The sequence below is a fragment of the Pan paniscus genome, chromosome 2 (genome assembly GCF_029289425.2).
Source record: "Pan paniscus chromosome 2, NHGRI_mPanPan1-v2.0_pri, whole genome shotgun sequence".
Lineage (NCBI taxonomy): Eukaryota > Metazoa > Chordata > Mammalia > Primates > Hominidae > Pan > Pan paniscus.
Window position 1 is genome coordinate 94,516,242 of NC_085926.1, and position 15,179 is coordinate 94,531,420.

The window sequence follows — 15,179 nt, forward strand, 5'->3', positions numbered from 1 at the left end:
TTTATCCATTCACCTACTGAAGGACATGTTGGTTGCTTCCAAGTTTTGATAATTTTTAGTAAAGCTGTTACAAACATCAACATTTTTGAGTGGACGTATATTTTCAACTACTTTGGGTAAACAGCAAGGTGCAAGATTGCTAGATCATATGCTAGGAGTATGTTTAATTTCATAAGAAATTACCAAATTGTTCTGTAAAGTGGCTGTACCATTTTGTATTTCCATTAGCAATGAGTAAAATTTCCTGTTGCTGTACATTCTTGTCAGTAGTTGGTGTTTTCATTGTTCTGGATTTTGGACACTCTACACAAGTCTTTTCAAATAAGTCTTTTTAAGGCTTTATTGATTATTTGTTTATATTTATATTTTCTTAACTATTTGAAAATATTATAATTCCTTTCAATTGATACTAATTAAAAATAGTTCATATTGCTAAAATTTATGGAAATTTACAGTAAAGTTAATAAATAAGCAGATCTTTTTTAAAAACAAGATGCAGTGCTATTTCTCCAATAGCTGGTAAGTAACCATGGCAGGTTTCCAGACATCTATTAGATTTTCCAAGAAAATAAGTTACCATAGCAACTCTAAAAGCATATTATATGGTTTTAGACGATTACTACTCACTGATATTTCTTCAAATATGAATAGAAGTGTAAATATATCAACTCATAAACACATTGATTCATAATAAATTAGTTTGCATCATTTGCAACATTGCTGCATTTTAAAATAAATATCATACAATGATCCAAATACTTTTGTTTATTTTTTTAACGGAACACTTCACGAATTTGCATGTCATCCTTGCACAGGGGCCATGCTAATCTCTGTATTATTCCAATTTTATTATATGTGCTGCCAAAGCGAGCACTGATCAAAAATATTTTTGATCATTTCAACTGCAGGAACAAATATCTAGAAAGCTAGCTGTGCAATGGATCTCAGAGCCCTAACACTATATAACTCCACTGATCATACTATTTACATGTCAAATACTGAAAGAAGCTCTGGAAGGCCAAGAAAGAGATCAAATGGGATCTCCTTAATAAGTATATGAGAACACTGGACTTAGTTCCCACCTCTCAATCATTAATGGAAAAGAAGAGTTGCAACAAGTACAGATGCAGGCAAAGAAGCAAACCCAATACCTTAATTATAAGCATCCTTTTCCTTAATAAAGAGGAGTTGAAAGATGGGTGGCTTAGAATCCTCATGTCTAGACTTAGTGATTTCAAAATTATCCTGGAAATCTCTTAGCTGAACAAAAGGCCTTCAGGAGGTTTAAAATTGCATACTGGAACTATTGAGACTGTCTCTCATCCATTTTTCTTGTTGGCAACAGGCCCCAACCTGTCCACTCTCACATTGTCATCAGGGTTGTTAGCCTGAAAATTTCATCATGCCACTCCCACGTTTCCAAATCACTTATACTTGCCCACTGTCTACATCATGATGTCTGTACTGCTCTTACCATGGTGAGGAGTCCAGCTTCCAGTGAAAAACTTTGGGTAATTTTCCAGATCCAGTCTGGTGATTATAAACCCTTCACCTGGGAGGCTTAGGAAAAAGCTGCCTTCCCCACAGGAGATGTGGTGAACAGTCACAGCACTGCAGTCTCTGAAGGCAGCAGCAGGCAATGACTCTGGCCCCACCTGGCCAGTCATGCTCTTTGCAACTTTTCATGTCCAGCCCCAGTAGGACACCTCCATTCATAGGTCATTTCATCTGAGTCCCCTTGGGCTGAGGTCCCTCTCAGCTACCCCTGCCAAATGCTCCTTGGAGCGGTGGCAGGCTGGGTAGGGGAGGTTGGGGAGACTCTCACTCAATGCCCAGTACATTTCCATGTTTAGAACTTCTCCCTCATCCTCTCCACTACTTGAAGGTCCGTAAAACTGCGAGACCTTTTGTTTGGGACTCCCTCAATAGTAAGATGACTCTCACATCTGTTCTGACCTGTGCTCCGTTTTATAGGGAAAAATGCAAGAGATGGTCCACACTTTCTCTGATTTTAGCCTTTTGCTTATATCATCATAAAAGAGTAAAGCTTAACTTCTTGCACATTTTTGGCTTCTTGCTTTAATTGGCTATTCAGACACCTCACAGCTCAGCTTTCTCACTCCCAGTTTATCTGAACTCCTGTCATATGACACTCAGGCCCTGTTAGAGTTTGCAGAAATGTGTCTTCAGGGCCTCTTGTCACCATAGCTTTCTGAGTAACCCTGTACTTGCATCAGTCTCGACACTCCTCCTTTTATTTACTCAGTGATTTTGAGCAATTCTTTGTCTAGAACGCTCCCTTTCTCCTTGACAATGAATAATAGAAAATAAAATCACTAAAGAACAACATAGACATGATTTCTCTCAAAGATCTTCTCATTTTAATTATGCACGGTCATTCCTATGTTCCCCAAATCTTTTAAGTTCTTTACCACAGTTTTGTATATACAAAATTACATTGCAATTTTTATGTCTACATTTTTTTTTCTTTTTGATAACAATTGAGCTTGTGGAAATCCAGAACTGTACATCATTTTTATCTACATCCCTCATCCCTAACCCAGGGCTTAGCTCACAAAAGATGCTTAATAAATAGCAGGGCTTAGCTCACAAAAGATGCTTAATAAATAGCCTGGATCCCTAGAGAAGATTCTTAGATTTTAGCATAAAAGTGAATTAAATGTTTTGTTTAATAATACGTTAAATAAAAACATTATATAAAGGAGAAACACTTGATTTTGACCATTTAAAACTTTCGTGTGAAACATATCTGATATTGAGTTTAGTTTTGCTCAAAATCGCTACGTAAAATTATAATTTTAACATTCTTATGAATGTGTATAATTAAACAGCTACACAATGAAAAATTCTTCCTCTATACCCTAAAGAATGTCTGTAATGTATATAACACCCAATGGTAAACGAGTAAATGTTTGAGTTTCACACATTAATGTTATGAATATTGCTAAAATAAAGCATGCTATTCATAAGACTTGATCTTTCCATAAAACAATAATACTTTTATTATTTTGTGCATAGAAAAATTAAAATTGTTACTTTTTTCTTAAAAATAAACTTTTAGTTTTATGTAAAGCCAAAAATTATGTTAATAGAAATGTAATCAGCTCTACTTTACATTTTATTTTTAAATAGGAGAAATACAGACGGGTTTGTTTGTTTGTTTTGTTTCGTTTTTGAGACGAAGTCTCACTCTGTCACCCAGACTGTAGTGCAGTGGCGCAATCTGCAAGCTCCACCTCCCAGGTTCACACCATTCTCCTGCCTCAACCTCCAGAGTAGCTGGGACTACAGGTGCCCACCACCACACCCGGCTAATTTTTTGTATGTTTAGTAGAGACAGGTTTCACCGTGTTAGCCAGGATGGTTTCGATCTCCTGACCTCGTGATCTACCTGCCTCGGCCTCCCAAAGTGCTGGGATTACAGGTGTGAGCCACCGCACCTGGGCAGATTTTTTTTTTTAATTCTCCCACAAAGAATGATTGTCATACTCCCTTTATGTCAAACCTTATCCATTTAGTTCTTGGTTCCAAGACCCATAATTTGTTTTCTTTCATTTTAATATTTCCATGAATTCTAAATCTTTACCCTTTGTTTCTGCCTACTTATTCTGCTGTTCGGGTTTTTTTTTTCTTCTTCTTCTTTTGTGCTCAATATACACTCAGTCACTTTCTGGAAAGTCACATGTGGTCATAGAAAGTGATATTTTTATGTAAACATGCTTGTTATTGTAATTGCTTTTTAAGGCAGCCTGATAACAAATTTCCTGTCACAATCTGAAATATATTCTCTTTCACATTTGCCACTGCATGTGACTCCAACATTTATTCCTTCACTTAGGTAATTTTTACTCATGATTCAGTGTGAAGCAAGAATGTTGTTCAAAAAACAAAAACAAAACACTGTTTCAAAAAGTTTCAAGTTTAGGAGTTTAAATCAATGTCTGAGAATATTTGCTACAACCATAATAATCAGAATACAAAAAAGAAGGACTTCAGCACCCAAGTCACCCCAAGGCCTCACCAAATATTAATCACCTACCAGGTCCCAGACCCTGAACTAAGTGTTAAGGATCCAGTGGTGAACAGAACCAACAATGGCTCCACAGGTTGACAGAAAAGACTCAGCTGGTGGGATGGGAGACAAAAGGGGAAAGAAATAAGGTGGAGGGAAGGAAATGTTCAAAGTTGTGTAGCTGTGAGAAAATATGGTGTATATTGAAAACAGGAAGGTCTGGGTTTTGTGTGTGTGTTTCAGTTTGTTTTATGCTGGCTTCTTTTCTGGCAGTGGGGGACACAGAATAGGGTGGAAACACTAGGTGCTGGGTGAAAAAAAAATTACTAGAGTATCATTCACTAGACTGTCCTTAAAGAGGTTTCTATAGACTGAAGGGAATAATTTATTTTATTACAGGTAGAGTCTAAGATTTGGATTCCCTGTGCAAATTCAGTAAGCAAGGTTAAAGAGGGAAGGGATCAGCAGGCAATATTAGACAGTTAGGGTGTTAGAGAAGCACATTTCATAGCTACTATGTGTTCCCCTGGTCCATATCAACTTCAGCAGCAGTATGATATTCAACAATTACAAGAAAGTGTTAAAAAATACTTTAAATAATAGAATTAAATGATCAATCTGATTTTTTGCTTGAATGGGTAAAACTGGTATTTTCAAATTGATTTGAAATATTTTGTCCTAGAGTATGTCAGCTTAGTTCAGTGTTTTGTCCATCTGATGATTCATGGTTCATTCTTTTTTTTTTCTTTTTTTCTTTTCCTTTTTTGTTTTTTTTTTTGAGACAAATTCTCACTCTTGTCCCTCAGGCTGGAGTGCAATGGCGTGATCTCGGCTCACTGCAACCTCCGCCTCCCGGGTTCAAGCAATTCTCCTGCCTCAGCTTCCCGAGTAGCTGGGATTACAGGCACCTGCCACCACACCTGGCTAATTTTTGTATTTTTAGTAGAGAAGGGGTTTCACCATGTTGGCCAGGCTAGTCTCGAACTCCTGACCTCAGGTGATATGCCCGCCTTGGCCTCCCAAAGTGCTAGGATTACAGGTGTGAGTCACCACACCCGGGCAATGGTTCATTCTTTAGATCTTTCAACAAATAAATATTTATTGAGTTCTTTCTATATGACAATTGTTGTTTTCCATGTCTAGTCTACAGCTACCAAAAAAAACATATTATGCATAAGAAATGAGAAATGAAAATAAAATCCTAAGCTGTCAACTAAATGAATGGACCCCCTGTTAGCCAAGAGGACCCAGACAAACCTTGCAAACTGAGTTCCCGGCCATGACCAGATGGGAAGCTGGACATGTCTCTTTATACCTCCTCCCCTGCCAACCACCATTAGACTTTATTTTTTCCTAAAAGGTTAGACAGAAACTAACCCTTTGGAAAGACTTCCTCCACCACTGATTTGAACCATCTTTGTGACTGCCCCTCCCTTTTGTAGTTGTGATAAAACAACCAACCAGCATTCCTTCCTGTTAACAGACCACCAAGCACGGAGTGGTTCTGTCCAGTGTACAGAGGATGTGCAGTGAGGGTTTTCATGTCCTCAGTTTCACCTTTGGATGTCAAGGGGCAGAAAACTCCACCCTTGAATCATGCTAACACTGCCGTTTTTTGAACAAGGACCCTTGGGAAAGCATGAAGATCATCTGCAAATGCACATGTTTCACCTCTCATAAATGTTCATAACTCCTCTTATAGCTTATTAAATATATATGTGTGTATATATATATATATATTCACCTTCTCTGTTCAGCATAAATTCCTATATTATTTTTCCCACCCTAGAAGTACCTGTTTCTGGCTTCCAGCCTGATGGCCACCCTGCAGGCTGCAACCCTTTTTGAGAAATAAAGCTCTCCTTTCCAAATTTATGAACCTCATCATTCTTCAGTTGACAGGAAGCAAGATACATAAGAAGTATATACTGTACCAGACATTGATGTTTTCTAAGAATAAAAAGTGAACCAGGAAGAGCGATGGAAGCTCTACTCAGGTAGAGATGGCCAGGGAAGGCATCACTGATGATACTTTAAAACTTGAAGGAAAAGAGGGAATTGAGATATGTGTATACTGGAGAGAAGCACATCCCAGGCAGCTGAAAGGGCAAAGAGCAAATATCCTATAGTGTGATCATGCTTGGCATGTATGAAGGAACAGTAAGGAGGCCAACCAGGAGGAAGATAGCAGAAGAGGAACAGGGTAGAGAGGCGGGGGCCAATTTTACCCTAAGTGACATGCAAACTCACTGTAGAGTTTTGAACAGGAATGACATTATCTTCCTTGACAGGATTAGTTTAGCAATGGTGTTGCACATAGTCTAAAATGGAACTGGGAGGAAGTAGGAAGAAGTAGGAGGCTATTACAATATGAATACAGGCAAATATCGGGCAAAATTCACCCCCAATAATTCATGTACATTCTTTTCTATTTTCCCTAAGTGTTGGCCGGTCTGAGAAATAAAGGGACAGAGTACAAAAGAGAGAAATTTTAAAACTGGGTGTCCGGGGAGACATCACACATCAGCAGGTTCCGTGATGCCCCTTGAGCCATAAAACCAGCAAGTTTTTATTAGTGATTTTCAAAAGGGGAGGGAGTGTACGAATAGGGTGTGGGTCACAGAGATCACGTGCTTCACAAGATAATAAGATATCACAAGGTAAATGGAGGCAGGGTGAGACCACAGGACCACAAGACCAGGGTGAAATTAAAATTGCTAATCAAGTTTTGGGCACGCATTGTCATTGATAACATCTTATCAGGAGACAGGGTTTGAGAGCAGACAACCAGTCTGACCAAAATTTATTAGGCAGGAATTTCCTTACCCTAATAAGCCTGGGAGCACTACGGGAGACCGGGGCTTATTTCACCCCACAGCTATGACCGTAAAAGACAGCTGCGCCCCCAAAGCGGCCATTTTAGAGACCTCCCCTCAGGGATGCATTCTCTTTCTCAGGGATGTTCCTCGCTGAGAAAAATAATTCAGCGATATTTCTCCCATTTGCTTTTGAAAGAAGAGAAATATGGCTCGGTTCCACCTGGCTCACCAGCAGTTAGAGTTTAAGGTTATCTCTCTTGTTCCCTGAATGTTGCTGTTATCCTGTTCTTTTTTCAAGGTGCCTAGATTTCATATTGTTCAAACATACACGCTCTACAAACAGTTTGTGCAGTTCACGCAATCACCACAGGGTCCTGAGGCGACATACATCCTCCTCAGCTTGCAAAGATGATGGGATTAAGAGATTAAAGTAAAGACTGGCATAGGAAATCACAGGGGTATTGATTGGGGAAGTGATAAGTGTCCATGAAATCATCACAATTTATTTTCAGAGATTGCAGTAAAGACAGGTGTAAGAAATTTAAAAAGTATTAATTTGGGGAATTAATAAAGGTCCATGAAATCTTCACAATTTATGTTCTTCTGCCATGGCTTCAGCCAGTCCCTGTGTTCAGGGTCCCTGACTTCCTGCAACAGGAAAAAAATAATTGTACTTTAGCCTAAAGTTAAAGACGTGAAAATAGTGAGATAAGATTACATTTTATTATTATAGGTAGCCAACATGAATAATAAAGTCCAAAAATCCACTTGTGCCAACACTGACACAGTTCAAGAAATAACCATGAGTTCCATGTCCCCTTTCATGAACACATAGTCTACACTATTTACCCGCTCATTCCGAAATTATATAGGAGGAGTTACGCTGCAGTTGGTGAAATGATAAAAACTCTTCTCCATTGTTTGTTTCACTAACAAATACAAATGGAAAGTTGACTTATGAAAATATTTGTTTCAGTTCCAAAGTTATAAGCAAGGAAGTTGCCCCAGGATCATAGAAATATCTTTGTCTTAGGTCACAGGCTGTGCAGTGCAGGGACTCTAGGCTCCATCACTCATTAGCTGTATGACTTTAGGAAAGTTACATAACATGTTCTTTAAGATGGGGGGTGAATATGACCCACAGCGTAGGACTTTATTTTAAAGTTTATTTAAAAGTTTATTTTAAAGTTACTATTATAGCAATGTCTAGCACATGGAAACAGCTTTTAATAGTTAAATGTTAGAAATTTATCTTTCCTGAGGCTAAAGAGGAAAGGACTCTCCTCATTGTTTAATGCATTATTTTCTTCCGGAATTCAGCCTATATTATACCTCAAGATGACAGTGCTATTGTTAAAGCAGAAGTTGCTGTAGCAAGGGAGGAATATAGGATTAGAAGTCAAATATTGCTTGAACTCAAAGACCTCATTAGACCAACCTATAACACAGAATTCATAAAATTTCCAAAGTATATGAAAATGAGAGTAACTAATAAATAAATGCATTTTAGACTAGTACGTGACACATCATAGATACTCCATAAGTACTTGTACAGTGAACTATATATTTTTCAATTTATGTATTTTATTTTTTACATACCTACCATAGACCATTAGACACTGACTTAAACTCATTCTGCTCTCTTAGATTCTCAAATGATCTACTATAGCTTTTCTTCTCTTAAAAGTTGTAACTATGGAAAATGATTTTATCAAGTTTTAAAAAACTGCTAATTTAATACAGTCTCACTAAGTGTGACTGACATCATACTTCCATTGGGTTTCAAAATGAAATATTCTTAATGTGTTTATTGATTCTGAATGAAAAATGAGGTTTTAATATTAGAGAAGTTGAAAATAATATCCGTTATTAGCTGTGAAACACATTTGGTGCATGCTGACTTATCATTGACTGTATATTGACAATTTTTTAGGACTTAAGTGGGAAAATATCTGTTTAAATTCTGTGTAGTTTGTATTTTTATCTTAACTGTTATGTATTTTTTTCCTTTTCTTAGCAATAAAGCAACATGTTGGTTCTTTGTTTAGAAGATAGAATGCAAATTGAAAAACTATTTGGTACTTGTATGTGTGTATACACACACACACATTTAAAATAAAATTATTTGATACTTGTACATGTGTATATAAAATATATTTTTCATGTATATCTATCCCTTCCAGTTTGCTAATAGCTCCTTTTAAGGGTGAAATGTATTATTTTAATTATTTTTCTATAATCCTAGCATTCTACTTTTTTGAGAAAAACTTGCTCAGTAACATGTTAGTTGTATGAATGAATAGTAAGCACCTCATGGGGAGCTAAATTTTTTTAAGAATTTCATAATAATGTCACTAAGGTAATTATTGGTAAACTTAAATGACATTATATAAATAAGACAACTTATATATAAACTGTAAAATCTATATGCTCATTTATTTTGAATACGAATTTCTTATGCAGTAGTCATTTGGTTTTCAAATGAAAATTAAGTAGAATAGAAAAATTATTTTTTCCGTTTACTCTTAGAATTGTGTATTACATGTTTATGTTAGCTGTGTAAATATGGCTGGCCGGCACAGTGGCTCACGCCTATAATCCCAGCACTTCAGGAGCCCAAGACAGGCAGATCACTTGAGATTAGGAATTGGAGACAAGTCTGGTCAACATGGTGAAACCCCATCTCTATTAAAAATATAAAAATTAGCCGGGCATGTGGCGGGTGCTTATAGTTCCAGCTACCCCGGAGGCTGAGGCACAATAATCTCCTGAACCTGGGAGGTGGAGGTTGCAGTGAGCAGAGATTGAGCCACTGCACTCCAGCCTGGGTGACAGTGCGAGATTCTGTCTCAAAATAATAATAATAAAATTAAATAAAAGATGGCTAAGACACTGAATTATTAGAATAAATTTATAGCTAGAAAACTGTAAGAAAATCAGATCATATCGTCCTCTTGAATTTTTTTTAGAAATTACTCAGATTTCTTTTTTTTTATTCAAAAGAGAAGCCTCTTTTGACATTTAACAGACTAGATTTAACATCTATTTAAAAATATATTTTTCCCTTCTGTGAGTGGCGGCGAGCGCAGAGAGGACAGCACAAAGGCCTTGGGCACACTAGGAGAGTACAAGGTGGTGGGTCGCTGCCTGTCCGCCCCCAAATGCCACAGACCACCCATCTACCACATGCAAATCTTTGCGCCTAATCATGTCGTTGCCAAGTCTCCCTTCTGGTACTTTGCATCTCAGTTAAAGAAGATGAAGTCTTTAGGGGAGATTGTCTACTGTTGGCAGGTTTTGAGACATCCTTCCTGCGGGTGAAGAACTTCGGCATCTGGCTGGGCTATGACTCCCGGAGCGGCACACAAACACATACCGGGAATAACGGGACCTGACCCCCACGGGTGCTGTCACCCAGTGCTACCAAGACATGGGCGCCAGGGACCGTGCCCGGGCCCACTCCATCCAGATCATGAAGGTGGAGGAGATCGCAGCCAGCAAGTGCCCACCAGCCTGCCGTCAAGCGGTTCCAGGACTCCAAGATCCAGTTCCCGCTGCCCCACTGGGTCCTGCGCCATCAGCACAAGCCACGCTTCACTACCAAGAGGTCCAACACCTTCTTCTAGGGGCAGAGCCCTCACCCGGGTGTGCCCCAAATAAACTCAAGAAAATGTATGTATATATATTTATACATAAATAAAATATATTTAATATATATAAATAAAATATATAAATAATATAGAATATATATAAAATATATATTTCTACATATAAATAAGATATATATTTATATATAAATAAACTATATACTTTTATGTATAAATTAAATATATATTTTATATATAAATAAAACATAAATTCTTAATATATAAATTAAATATATATTTTATACATAAATAATATATATAATATATTAATAATATATAATATATAAATGAAATATATATCTTTTATTGAAATAATATATGTTATACATAAATATATATTTTTCAATATAAATAAAATACATATTGTATATATTTCATATATAAATTTTATATATAAATAAAATATTTTATATATTATATATAAATTTTATAGATACATAAAATATATATTTTATATATAATATATATAAAATATATATTTCATATATAATATATATAAAATATATATTTCATATATAATATATAATATATAATATATATTTCATATATAATATATAATATATATTTCATATATAATATATAATATATATTTCATATATAATATATAATATATATTTCATATAATATATAAATGTCTTATAAAATTTATAAAATATATTACATATTAAATATATTTTTATATGAATATATATTATATATTATAAAATATTTTATATATTATATATTTTATATAATATATAATATAAAGATACTATATATAAGATGTACATAATATATATAAATGATATATATATTAAATTATATATAAATATATTAGATATATAAATATATAATATATAATTATATATTTATATATTAGATATATCAATATATATCTAATATATATAAAAGTTATATAAAAAAGATATATAAAGATATATGTATATTTATATTATATATAAAAATATTATATAAATATATAAATACATAATTATATAATTATTTATATATTTAAATATTATATAATTATATATTTATATTTATATATTTTTATATATTTACATATTTTTAAATTTTTTTTTTATATTTTTATATATTTATATATTTTTACAAATATATATCTTTTATATATTATATATAATAATTATATATAAAATATATACTTATATATTTTATATACACATATATATAAAATATATACTTATATATTTTATATACATGTATATATAAAAAATATACTTCTATATTTATATACATGTATACAAAATATATATTTATATATTTATATATTTTGTATACATGTATATATAAAATATATACTTATATATTATATACACATGTATATATCTTTTATATATTATATATAATAATTATATATAAAATATATACTTATATATTTTATATACACATATATATAAAATATATACTTATATATATATATATACAATATATATATGTATATATTGTATATATATATATAAAATATACATAAGTATGTATTTTATATATACATGTATATAAAATATGCATAAGTATATATTTTATATCTACATGTGTAGATATAAAATATACATAAGTATATAATTTATATACACATGTAGATATAAAATATATATAAGTATACATGTATATATTTTCCCCCCCAAATTCTTAATCTGACTTTAAATAATTTCTTCTGGTGATTGTACTTCAGTATCATAGGTATCACAGTTAAAGATAAAAAGTTGGCAGAAGTTTAGAGAAAAAAATCAAATTTATACATAATACACTTGTTTTACATATCTATTATCATTTAAGATAAATTTTTATTTGAAATTGATTTATTCTACCTTAGTCATTATTTGCCAAAAATATTACAGGATATTTCTACTTCCACAAATAGGTTGAAATTTGCATACTTATATTTATAATCATATATTCCAGCTCTATTTATATTTTCATGTATTTTCACTTGCACTGAGAGAATAAAAGTATATCTAAGTTAACAAATTACATCATTCACACCACAAATATATGCAAAACTCTAGTTCATTAGAGTGCTTTTATTTTAACCTCTAATCAAATTATTATTTCTCATTTCACTTTAGCCCTATCTACAAATAAACAGAAAGAAGGAACCAGCTTCTTGCTTAATAGTGTGAGGAGCTCTGTTGGTTGATTTGCTCCCTAGTGAAAGTGAAGAAACTAAAAACAACAACATTACAACTACTTAAAGCAACTGGAAATGGTCTTAGGGGCAGTCAGCAAATGAAGCAACATCTATTTAATAACAACCACAAAAATTTTAAGGAAAGGCAGGAGTTTGTGGTATTTGAACCAAGAGCATTCACTCTCCCACCTCTCCCAAGTCCGTGAGCCAAAGACCCCACTTCAGACTGCTGCAACCAAGAACACAGGTTTCCTCTATTCCCAGTGCCCAGAGAGAGGCCTTTCTTACTGGGAGGAGCCGGATGCCAGGATTTCTTATCCTGCCCCCAGCTATCTGTTGCTGAGACTAAGTCCTAGGCACGTGGGATTGTGAAGTGGAACACTTGTATAGAACAGGCGGTCTCATTTATTTGTGTGTGGCATGGTAAAAATACTGGGGCCATACCACCTGGGCTACGCTCATGGTGTGCTTGTTTCATGCCAGAGAGGCAAGACAAAGGAACCTAGGCTGTTTTTCCTTCCAATCCCATTGCTAAGCTTCTAGAGCAGCTGTGTCACTCAGAGAGAAGCTTGCCATTGTTACCTAGTTCCAGAGCTGTAGCTCAGAGATTTTTACCTGTAGGGAGAAACAGAACATAAAACAGACTGCTCTTGTCATAAATAGCTCTTATTATTTTGAGATACATCCCATCAATACCTAATTTATTGAGAGTTTTTAGCATAAAGGGCTGTTGAATTTTGTCAAAGGCCTTTTCTGCATCTATTGAGATAATCATGTAGTGTTTGTCTTTGGTTCTGTTTATATGCTGGATTACATTTATTGATTTGCATATGTTGAACCACCCTTGCATCCCAGGGATGAAGCCCACTTAAGCATGGTGGATAAGCTTTTTGATGTGCTGCTGGATTCAGTTTGCCAGTATTTTATGGAGGATTTTTGCATCAATGTTCATCAGGGATATTAGTCTAAAATTCTCTTTTTTTGTTGTGTCTCTGCCAGGCTTTGGTATCAGGATGATGCTGGCCTCATAAAATGAGTTAGGGAGGGTTCCCTCTTTTTCTATTGATTGGAATAGTTTCAGAAGGCATGGTACCAGCTCCTCCTTGTACCTCTGGTAGAATTCAGCTGTGAATCCATCTGGTCCTGGACTTTTTTTGGTTGGTAGGCTATTAATTATTGCCTCAATTTCAGAGCCTGTTATTTGTCTATTCAGAGATTCAACTTCTTCCTGGTTTAGTCTTGAGAGGGTGTGTGTGTCCAGGAATTTATCCATTTCTCCTAGATTTTCTAGTTTATTTGCATAGAGGTGTTTGTAGTATTCTCTGATGGTAGTTTGTATTTCTGTGGGATCAGTGGTGATATCCCCTTTATCATTTTTTATTGCGTTTATTGGATTCTTCTCTCTTGTCTTCTTTTTTAGTCTTGCTAGCAGTCTATCAATTTTGTTGATCTTTTCAAAAAACCAGCTCCTGGATTCATTGATTTTTTGAAGGGTTTTTTCTGTCTCTTATCTCCTTCAGATCTGCTCTGATCTTAATTATTTATTGCCTTCTGCTAGCTTTTGAATTTCTTTGCTCTTGTTTCTCTAGTTCTTTTAATTGTGATGTTAGGGTGTCAATTTTAGATCTTTCCTGCTTTCTCTTGTGGGCATTTTTTGCTATAAATTTCCCTCTACACACTGCTTTAAATGTGTCCCAGAGATTCTGGTATGTTGTGTCTTTGTTCTCATTGGTTTCAAAGAACATCTTTATTTCTGCCTTCATTTCGTTATATACCCAGTAATCATTCAGGAGCAGATTGTTCAGTTTCCATGTAGTTGAGCAGTTTTGAGTGAGTTTCTTAATCATGAGTTCTAGTTTGATTGCACTGTTGTCTGAGAGACAGTTAGCTATAATATCTGTTCTTTTACATTTGCTGAGGAGTGCTTTACTTCCAACTATGTGGTCAATTTTGGAATAAGTGTGATGTGTGGATGAGAAGAATGTATATTCTGTTGATTTGGGGTGGAGAGTTCTGTAGATGTCTATTAGGTCTGCTTGGTGCAGAGCTGAGTTCAAGTCCTGGATATCCTTGTTAGCTTTCTGTCTAGTTGATCCATCTAATGCTGACAGTGGGATGTTAAAGTCTTCTATTATTATTGTGTGGGAGTCTAAGGCTCTTTATAGGTCTCTAACAATATGCTTTATGAATCTGGGTGCTTCTGTATTGGGTGCATATATGTTTAGGATAGGTAGCTCTTCTTGCTGAATTGATCCCTTTACCATTATGTAATGGCCTTCTTTGTCTCTTTTGATCTTTGTTGGTTTAAAGTCTGTTTTATCAGAGACTAGGATTGCAACCCCTAAACCCACAGCCAATATCATACTGAATGGGCGAAAACTGGAAGCATTCCCTTTGAAAACATCCTTTGAAGACAGGGATGCCCTCTCTCACAACTCCTATTCAACATAGTGTTGGAAGTTCTGGCCAGGGCAATCAGGCAAGAGAAAGAAATAAAGGGTATTCAATTAGGAAAAGAGGAAGTCAAATTGTCCCTCTTTGCAGATGACATG

General features: G+C 34.7%; 1 non-coding gene and 1 pseudogene across 1 annotated transcript; one reads left to right on the forward strand and one right to left on the reverse strand.

Moving 5' to 3' along the window:
- Window positions 1–770: 770 nt before the first annotated feature.
- On the reverse strand, window positions 771–874 carry LOC112439369 (U6 spliceosomal RNA). The gene has a single exon (XR_003027666.1). It is a non-coding gene; the product is annotated as a U6 spliceosomal RNA (small nuclear RNA).
- A 9,020-nt stretch (window positions 875–9,894) lies between these two features.
- LOC100994299 (large ribosomal subunit protein eL20-like) lies at window positions 9,895–10,478 on the forward strand (annotated as a pseudogene).
- The last annotated feature ends 4,701 nt before the right edge of the window (window positions 10,479–15,179 follow it).